Below are 9,937 nucleotides of genomic sequence, written 5' to 3'. Positions count from 1 at the left end.
ATATATATATGCCTATAGTTTTCCTTTCTTTTAATGTCTTTTTCTGGTTTTGAATTAAGGTAATACTGGCTTCATGGAAGGATTTAAATAATATTCTGTTTTATTCTATTTTCTTAAACAGCTGGTAGGGAATTGGTATTAGTCTTGCATAAATATTTAGCAGAATGCTTTAATAGATTACCTAGCTAGGTCCAGTGTTTCCTGTTTTGGAAATGTATTAATTATTGATTCACTTTCTTAGTCTTATTTAGTCCTATTTAGATTATCTATTTGGCATTGTATCAATTAATTTTAGTAGTACACTTTATCTTTCAAAAAATGGTCTCTTCTTAGCTGATTTGCAGGCAGGGAGTTGTTAGTAACATTTCTTTCTTTTTTCCCCCTTACTTCTAGTGTCCAAAGAGTCAGTAACAATGACCCCATTTCTGTTATTTGTAATTTGTCTTCTCCCTTTTTTCTTGGTCTAAAAGTTGACTTCATTGATTTTCTGTAATTGTTATTTTGTCTTCAATTTCATTTAATTATGCACCCTCCTAGTCTCTGTCCTTTAATTCATATGGACAACATACACACAAAAGGATGACAGACACTTCCCTCAGTGTCTGCTGCTTTTCATTGTTTTCTAACCATTGCTACATCGCTTCTATTTTTGACTTTGGCTCGTTCCTATCTTTCTGCCTTTATTTATATATCTTAATGGAATTTATTTTCCTCATTATAATTTCTTGTGTCCTTTCAAGAGTTCATTGAGTAGTATCTCTAGAACTTGCAGTATACGTTCAGAATTAATCGAAGTCCACTTGCAAGTAGCACTGTGACCTCCCGGGTAATGCACACGGTTATTGCAGAATGTTCCCAGTTCTTCTCTGCAATCCTTTATTACAACCCTGTCACTCTTCTCATTTATCATCAGCTAAAATAAACAGATTTTTCTTTCTATGGTCATATCAATGTTATTAATTCAATTAAACTAAGAGCTCTGAAAAATTTTTACTTCATCTTTCTCTTTTTTTTTTTTTATGATGTTCTAATGTTAGGCAGTATGAATTTTTGATCATACCAGTTTTCTTCTCTGTCAGACACGTTTCAACACTTCTTACAAGGTGGGTGCTATAGTTTGAATGTACAACCCAAAGTTCATGTGGCACAAACTTAACTTCAAGCTCATGCGTTGATGGTATTTAGGGGTGTAGCATGGGGAGGGACTTAGGGTTCATGATGTCATTAGGGTGGGATTCCCACGACGCCATTTGTGGTTTTATAAGGAGAACATGCACCTCTCAAGCTATGAAGCTGGGCATGATTAGCCATACGATCTTATTTGCCAAGTTAATTCACTGATTCTCTCCTTGGATACGTCCTGTTCTCTGATGAATCCAGTAAAGACATTTTTCATGTCCTTGTAGTGCTTTTGATTGTTTTTGCATTTTCACTCGATCCTTTCTTAGGGTTTTTATTATTCTATTCTTGAACGTTCCCTACTTTTTTCATAAAAATTTTGGACACAATAGTCATAGTTATTTTTGAATCTCCCAAATATCTAATAATTCTGAAATATCTACCATAAATGAATTTGATTCTAATTTTGGACTCATGTTTTTTGAGTTGATTTTTTTTCCTGGTCTCTTAAGATGACTTGTAATTTAAAGAAAGTTCAATAGATGTGACTTTGGTGTGCGATTAGTTAGGAATTAAGCTTTTTTTTAACAGCTGGGGTTAAAACTTTCCTTTAGTCTTTGTGTGGTTCCCTTCATGTCTGGTTTCTCTAAGGACTCTTAGTAGGGACAGAGGTTTGGAGTTAGGTCTGCTGTCACCCGCTGTTGTCATGCAGACAGTTATCAAGAAGGTTGATACTGGTAGATGGTGACAGCAAGGTTCTCGGGTCAGCGTGGAGTTCAGATCAGTGATGGTAACAGACACTAGACTTTGAAACATGACTGAAATGTCCCCAAGTTAGATAGTGCTGATTGTAAACTTGGTAGTCAATGAGTTGTTCACTTAAAAGGGTGACTTTTTGGTATTTTAATTAGATTGTAATTATGTGTCAATTAAAAAACATATATGAACAATTAAATTTAGTAGTAGAGAATATTCAGGTGTCTTATATTTTTACACAGTATGTGTTAAGAAATTTGGAACAATTTAAATTACATTATACTAAAACTACAAAGTTTTATAAGGTCGTCAAGAGCCATATCATCAAAAAATGGTACTAATTCAGTGAAAAATTAAGATTAAATTAAATAAATAAAAAGAAATTAAGTTAAATAATGCAAGTTGAACTCAATAAGATAGATACACTTCTGATTCTAGCTTTTGATTTTACATGTCTTAATAAAAAGCTTGCTTAGGGAAACAGTGTCAGTGTATTCATTTTTAATAGTAGCATTAAGATTTGTGACATTCCAAAATTTTTCATTAAAAATGTCCAAATTTTATACAGTGAAGACATTTTATATTTGTCATCATAAAATATGCATTACTAAAATGTGTATTATTATCTTAGTTCTTAAAGTCACAGAATAAAAAGAAATTATTTAATTAAAATATTAAAGATAACTGATTAATTAGCACCTGTCATCTAGTTCTCTCTTTCCTTATTTTATCCAATTGTATTTTATCCTATTTTGCCCAACTGTAATACAACTTTTAATCAAACTAGCAAAATGACATATGTAACTTTTAAGTGAGCTTTGTGAAATCCGTTTGAAATTGCAGATTTTGGCAGTGTATTACAGGATAAAACAGGACAATTAAAGCACCCACTTAGAGTTAGACTTCATTATACAACCATTTATGCTGTAATTTTTGCAGAATTTCCCTGGAGTCTATTGAATAATTTAGAAATAGATTTATGGATATCTCTTTAGTAATCAACTAAAAGATAGTGGAGGAAAAGCAAAATTCATTTTAGGGAACTGGAACAAAGTTGAAAATTTATGAGAAATTCTGAATCAAGTTAATGATTCTACCGATTACTCATAGTGATTTTGCAAAAAACAGAACAGGAAGAAACTGGACTTATTAAAAGAAGCATTAGGCAAAGCACTAAACAATCCGGACCTGCAGACTACTGTATGTTCAAACCTTGTTCCCCTGTGGACACATAAATACTACAAATATTGACATAAAGTGAAAAAACCCCCAACGTGTTCCACCTGGACCAATTTTCTCAAAAGTCATTTAGACTTTCATGCTCCACTTAAAAGCAGTTCACATTATTAGTAGGTGCAGGCAGACATTTTTGGTTCCAGGGCATATGATATCCATGTTGGAGCAGAAGCTGAAAGTTTTCCAGCCATCAGCTTTCTTGATTTCCTGTTTTTGTTTTCTTCATGAACTCAGTCCTAGTAGCATACTTTTTAAAAAGTACAACAGCACTTAGGCTTTTACCAAATATTCAGAATTTTATTACGTACTATTCCTGCTGATTAAAGCAAGATGTGTGTCTTATTTGAAATGAAGTTTCTCCAAGGAAAGAACTCCATGTTCCACATTTTATGTAGTTATCACAGGAACCCTAACGGATGGCAACACTTAAGAAATATGTGGTCTAATTTTGTGATGTCATTTGCTTATTTTAAAAATCTCCGTTTAATTTAATTCAGACTCAGAATTTTTTTCTCCCAGAAATTCCGTGTCATAATATCACATATCCTCTCAATACTCATTTGCAGATTCATTAATCCATTCGTTGAACAGCCCGCGCCCATGCTGACATTTTCTCCTCAGTCCAGATTTCAGGCTACTTTCCTGTAGTGGGTCCAGCCAGCGACACTTTTCGGCTTTGTGGCCCATATGGCCTCTGTAACTATCACAGCGCTCCACTCTGCTAATGTCACGTAGAAAACAGACAATGCGAAATATAAACAAACGAGTAGGTATGGGTCCAGTAAAACTTTATTTATGGGATATTTATGAGAAAACATTATTTTGCCTGGTTCTGCGAGGACCTTTCTGGATGAGATTAACATCTTGCCACTCAATCTACTGAATGCCTGAATAAAACAAAAAAGGCTCAAAAAGGCAGCATTCATTCTTTTACTGGCTGTCTTTGAGTAGGGACTTCAACGTTCTACTGTTTGGAGTTTCACGCCGACTTGAACTTAAATCATCAGCTCTCTGGCTTCTTAGGGCTTTCTGCTCAGATTGGAACTCTGTCATCAGATTTCTTAGCTGTCCGGTTTGCCCACTGACGACCTTGGGACTTCCCGGCCTGCAGTGTAGCATACACCAAGTCCTCATAATAAACATCTTCACACTGTTGTAAATAAACATATTTGCTTTGGCCCTAGGGTGTCGCTTCGTTCAGGACCCATTGGGACGCCCTCCTGTGCTGCCTCTGTTCCCTGGGGAGTACTTCCCACACGTTTCCCAAACCATGCGTATTTCCGACTTGGCATGCATGCGATTTATGCAAAAGTTTTTCAAATATATCCTATGTGGAATCAGGGCTGCGTCATCGTCGCCTCTGCTGGCCTTCTGCTTGGCATTTCCGGTGGTGACTCAGCAGATTTCATTAGGCAAATGCACACACAGGTCGGAGGAACCGGAGCTGAATTTTCTGTACAGTGCATGCTCTCCCACTTCTCCTTATATATTTATAAAAAATTCTATATTTCAAGGAAAATACAGACAGACATGCATCATCAAGGGTCCCTGTGAGGCAGATGCTCACTTTTTCCAAGTCAATCTAAAATAAGCAGCGAACTCATTACTGTGAAGTTGCGTGAAATCAGAAGATACCTTTGATACAGTTTCTTTTGAAATGTATTTTAATAGCAAGGTATTTATGAATTGATAGCCCGGTTAACAGACACAGCTATTAGAATAGTTGCTACTTTGGGGCAAATCTTGAAGTTCTAGACCCTGGCAGTAAGTCCTGCTGAGCCTCCTGTGACCGTGGTGACAAAAGAAGCACAAACCTGATACTTTGCAAAAATCAGCGTTGGTTCTTTCACAGTTCTGGAGAGTAGAAGGGTGGTAGAAAGGCATTCACACTCAAGGGTTGACTCCTTCTCAGATCTACGAGGAAAGGCCTCTTCTGCTCTTGTCTCAGCGCCTGGCTGGTGCCCATGGCGCGCAGATACAGCGTGCAAGCTCTGCCCCCGTCTCTCAGTGCTCATTTCCCCACGTGCCTCTATTTTATAGGGACACTGGTTATACTGGATTAAGAACCCACCCTCTCCAGTACGACCTGAAAAAATAACTGAAGGCTTGGCACTCTAAGCGCCTGCCTGGAAAGTGCAGGAACCCGGGTTTGATCCCCGGGACCACCTGCCATGCCAGCTAGCCACCAAAGCCAGGCATGGTGGAGCATACCTGTAATCCCAGCCCTGCAGAGGCTGAGACAGGAGGATCATTATGAGTCCAAGCTGCATAGCAAGATCCTACCAAATAAATAAATAAATATTAAAAAAATTAGCTCTGATGTCTATGCAAGAAGTCTTACTAGCGGCTGCTTTTCTTCTACAGCAAGCCTATTTTAATACACTGCATTTTTGCCACAGTTAAAATATTTCTCTATATGTTATGGGCTTCACACAGGTATCTTCAGGGCAGAAACAGTGACCTAAACAGGGGTATAGTAGAGCAATAAAGTCATTGAGTGAGAGAAACCATTGCTCATGAAGAAGTCTGATTTGGGATGTCTACCAGCTGAGAGGCTTGGGAATGTGCAAAGTGGTTGACCTCACTGAGGGGGAATTTAATGAAAGTGTCATGTATCTTCACAGTGGAAAACTCAGCTTTTGCAGAAATTATACCAGAAAAATTTTGAAGACACTGCTCAGCTGCATTGTTCTGAAACAAGGCGGTCTAAAAAGTTCAGAACAAACTGAAAGGTTAGCAAAAAGCAACTGTAAGTAAGCTGCCTTGCTGCCCAGTGAGCAGAGTCAATATTTTTTCAAGTCACAGATGCGGAGTACACTATAAAGTGGACTGGAGAAGCTGAATAAATAATTATTTAGCAATTTTTAATTTTCTAATAAAGAAGTCCAACAAATTGCTCATTGGAAGTACTGAGTTGTTTATAGATGAAGATTAGAGGTGATCTCAAATGAGGGAAGAGGTGATGCCGCAGATATTCAAAAGAGAAAATGATAGGGAGCTGGCATATATTAGTGAAACTTAAAGAACAAAGGCTATTGGTCTGCCTTCACGGCAAACACCGATGATGTCAAATGTTGAAGAGGACTTTGGTAGAAAGTGTGAGGAGACTGATGAAGGTATGAAAGTCTGTGAGAGAGTGTGGAGACTCATAATAGTCCACTCAGGGAATTAGGCGTGTGGAGTCACAGAGGAAGGAGCTGCAGGATCAAACCAGAAAGAAGGCTTGGCTCGAATGTAGGGAAAGTGTGGACCAATCAGGGCAATGTGTTTATATTTTATTCATTTCAATTCATGAAAGGATTCTAAACAAGCAAATGATAAGCATTTGCTGCCTCATGTTGTAAGAAGGAAAAATTGAGGAGTGGTAGAGATCTAAGAGAGATGCAGACTGAGAGAACAGACTGAATGTGAAAACAGAGAATAATTTCTGCAAAAAAGGAAATTGATTTAAGAGATTTTCTAAAGGAGTAAATCAAAGTCCTTTGTGAGTACATTGATGGAGGGACCATAGCTAGTATCTTAAAGCAGACTCACAGGTTGAAGTTGATAAATTAGGATTTGGTGCAAAGACGAAAACTGTTCTGAGGAAAGTGGGGGAAGTTGAGGTTTTGTTAGAAAAGAAGATAAGCTCCATTTTATATGCGACTAGCTTGTGTGCTGAAAATTTACGTGTGTTCCTAATGTCTAACACTGTCATGTGCACACTAGACTCAATAAATATTTAAACGAATGAGTAAAGTTACTGAGATACTTAGTATTAAGTATCTGGGAGTTATTTATAGGAGCTGGCAAGCAAAATTAAAGGAAGAATCTTCCAGCTGGGCTACAGTAGTTTACTTCAGAAGCAAAATACTGCTGAGCACAACTACATACAGTAGATTAAATACAAAAATATTATATTTACAATATAATACAGGTAGTAAAGAAACAAGGTTTAGACTGATATATTTTAGAGAGATGAAACATGAGGAATGAGTTCACAGTTTGCAACCATGTTTGCCTCCAGAGAGGTTGCTTACTTGCAATGTAGAAGAGATTGGGAATTTGGGCTTCATTTCAATAGAACAATATTTTGTGGGAACAGAGTAGTCTTTTAAAGATGGAGAAAACTGCTTTGATTGCCCAAGAAGATAAGACAAACAAAAGGAAAAATAGGCAAGTTTCAGAGGTCCTAAAAACACGGGCAGTGTTAGCTCAAGGAGTTTGTTGAATTCTGAATCTTTGCGGTATGGAAAGAAAAGAAAAATATCTTAGGCCTCTGAACATCAGAGGGAAATTTCCTCTAGACCTTTGGAGTGGAGAATGTAAAGCCTGGCATTCAGAACCTGTGAGGGTTAGAACCCTGAAACACACTGGATTGCTTGGAAGAAAGTGTCCTAGGAATGGAAATGAACCAATCATCAACTTGGTCTTTAATAGAAAGACTAATCTCAGCTAACCTTGCATGCTAATCATTTTCCCATTGCTGGGACAAAATACTAAACACTTGCAATGGAAAGGAGGCAAGGTTTATTTTAGCTCTTGACTCAAGTCGTGTGTGATTGGCTGGCTCCAAACAAAGTGGCCCGATGCAAGGATATAGCAGAGAAGAAGCATTCAACCCAGGACAGCCAGGAAGCAGAGCGAGGAGGAGGAGCCAGGGTCAAGGCCACACCCTGCAGGCCATCTAGCCAGGAAGCCCTTCCAGCTGGCACATTGACACCTTCCACGAGCACACTCATCTACTGAGCTTATAAATTGACGAGTGGATGCGTAGTGCTCCATGATCCAAGACTCTTCCAAACATATGAGACATCAGAGAATACTTCAGCTAAGCCGCAGTAATTTGATCAAGTGCAGATCTTGGTTGAATGAAAATGGTTGATTCCTTCTCTAGTCCTCTAGACAATGGGATTGTCTAGAGCTCTGTCACAGTAAGACTTACAGGTGACTTCTGATCTTAGTCACTTTCTTGTCACTGACACAAAATACCCAACACCCACATTGTGAAGGAGGAGAGATTAAATTTTAGCCAAGTGTCTCTCAGATAGAGGGCTTCATAGAATGTATTAAGAATTAAAAAGAATCAGACTTCTCAAATTTAAAGACCCAATCCAGCTGGCAGGACCTATTACTGCTCCCAGCCCAGGCGCAGTGTGGGTGAGACTTTCTTAAACCCCCTTGGGATGCCCCCCACCACTCCGCAGCACTTCCTCCACCATGCCCACCCAGTAGGAATTTCTGTCATGTTCTGGAAACCCCCAAAACCAGTCCTAGCCCATGCCAAATCTGAACCTGAACTTCAGTACTTGCTAAGGATATAACTACAACGAAGATCGACAACAAAGGTCAGAAGACAGTGCTACACAAAATGATGAGAAGGAACAAAATGTAACCTCAGAACCCAACCCTACCCAGAAAAAGTGCAGAGGACACTAACACAGAACAAATTGGGAATCACACAGCTGAAAGCAATGAATCAACGGCTTTTGAAATAAAGAAACAGCTGCAGAAAGATATAGAGGACCTCAGATTGGAAATAAAGAAAAGAAATCCCTGAATTAATAACATCTGCACTAAAGAATCAAATGCAGAAACATATGGAGGAAACCCAATGCCCACCCAGAACAAGTGCAGAGGACACTAGCTCGCTCAAATGCATGAATTAATAGCGTTGATAGTAAATAAGTAACAGCAGAGAGATATAGAGGAACTCAGAGTGCAATTCTTTTCTGAAATAAAAAAAGAATTGTCAGAACTCATAGCATCTGAAGTAAAGAAGCAACTGCAAAAAACATATGGAGGAAACACAATCTGAAAAAAACACTGCAGTAAAATAATTTATAACTGCTTCTAAAAAAGACATTGATAAAAAAATAGAGGAAATTAGAAAAATGATGGATTCCTTGAATGAGCAATACAGGAAAGAAATAGATTGCATGAAGCAGAGTCAAAGAGATATAAAGGAAATTAAAATCTCAATCACAGGCTTGCAAAACCATTTAAGTGAAAGCGAAGACAGAGTTTCAGATCTTGAAGATGCTGGTGCAACTAGTAAAAAGGTGAGAAAGGATCTCTTAAAAACAACTAGGATGCAGGAAGGAATAATGCATCACCTGAAAGATGATGCAAAGATGAACAATGTGAGACTAATAGGCATCAATGAGAAAGAAGGAGTCAATACAAATGACATTAAAAAATATGGGCAGAAGTAATAGCAGAAAACTTCCCATACATGAGGGAACAAAATGACATTCAGGTAACCGAAGCATACAGAATGCCAAGGAACCTCAACCCAATGAAAAACACACCGACACATTTAATAGTCAAGATTCCAGAAGTTCAGCACAGGAATAATATACTGAAAGCCGCTATAGAAAAGTAGCAGATCACATTCAAAGGAAATCCCATTAGAATTACAGCCGACTTCTCTTCACAACCATGAAGGCAAGAAGAGCATGGAGCAGAGTACTTCAAATCCTCTATGAAAACCAATTCCAGCCAAGACTACTATACCCTGCAAAACTCTTTCAAGTTTGATGGAGAAGTGAAATACTTTCATGACAAAGAACAGCTAAAGAATTTCGTGATGACAAAGCCAACCCTACACAGACTACTGAAAGATGTTATAGAGAGGGACCAAAATGATCAGAACTCCACGAATGAGATCAGAAGAAACCAACTAAATAGGGCAAGCAATTAAACACAGGAGAATAAGGAGAAAATGACAACAGGTAAATAAGATGGCAAAGGTAAGTCAATACATCTCAATTTTAACCATCAATGTAAATGGACTCAATTCACCAATTAAGAGAAATAGACTGGCACAGTGGATTAGGAAACAAAA

General features: G+C 38.0%; 2 pseudogenes; one reads left to right on the top strand and one right to left on the bottom strand.

Annotated features, from left to right (window-relative positions):
• The window catches only part of LOC101575939, a 9,359-nt pseudogene extending 4,282 nt beyond the window's left edge, over nt 1-5,077 (bottom strand).
• A 1,098-nt stretch (nt 5,078-6,175) lies between these two features.
• Nucleotides 6,176-9,937, top strand: part of LOC101575553 — a 73,633-nt pseudogene continuing 69,871 nt past the window's right edge.

The sequence above is a fragment of the Octodon degus genome, unplaced genomic scaffold (assembly GCF_000260255.1).
Source record: "Octodon degus isolate 3935 unplaced genomic scaffold, OctDeg1.0 scaffold00248, whole genome shotgun sequence".
In the NCBI taxonomy this organism is placed as follows: domain Eukaryota; kingdom Metazoa; phylum Chordata; class Mammalia; order Rodentia; family Octodontidae; genus Octodon; species Octodon degus.
This window is presented reverse-complemented; position numbering and strand designations above follow the sequence as displayed.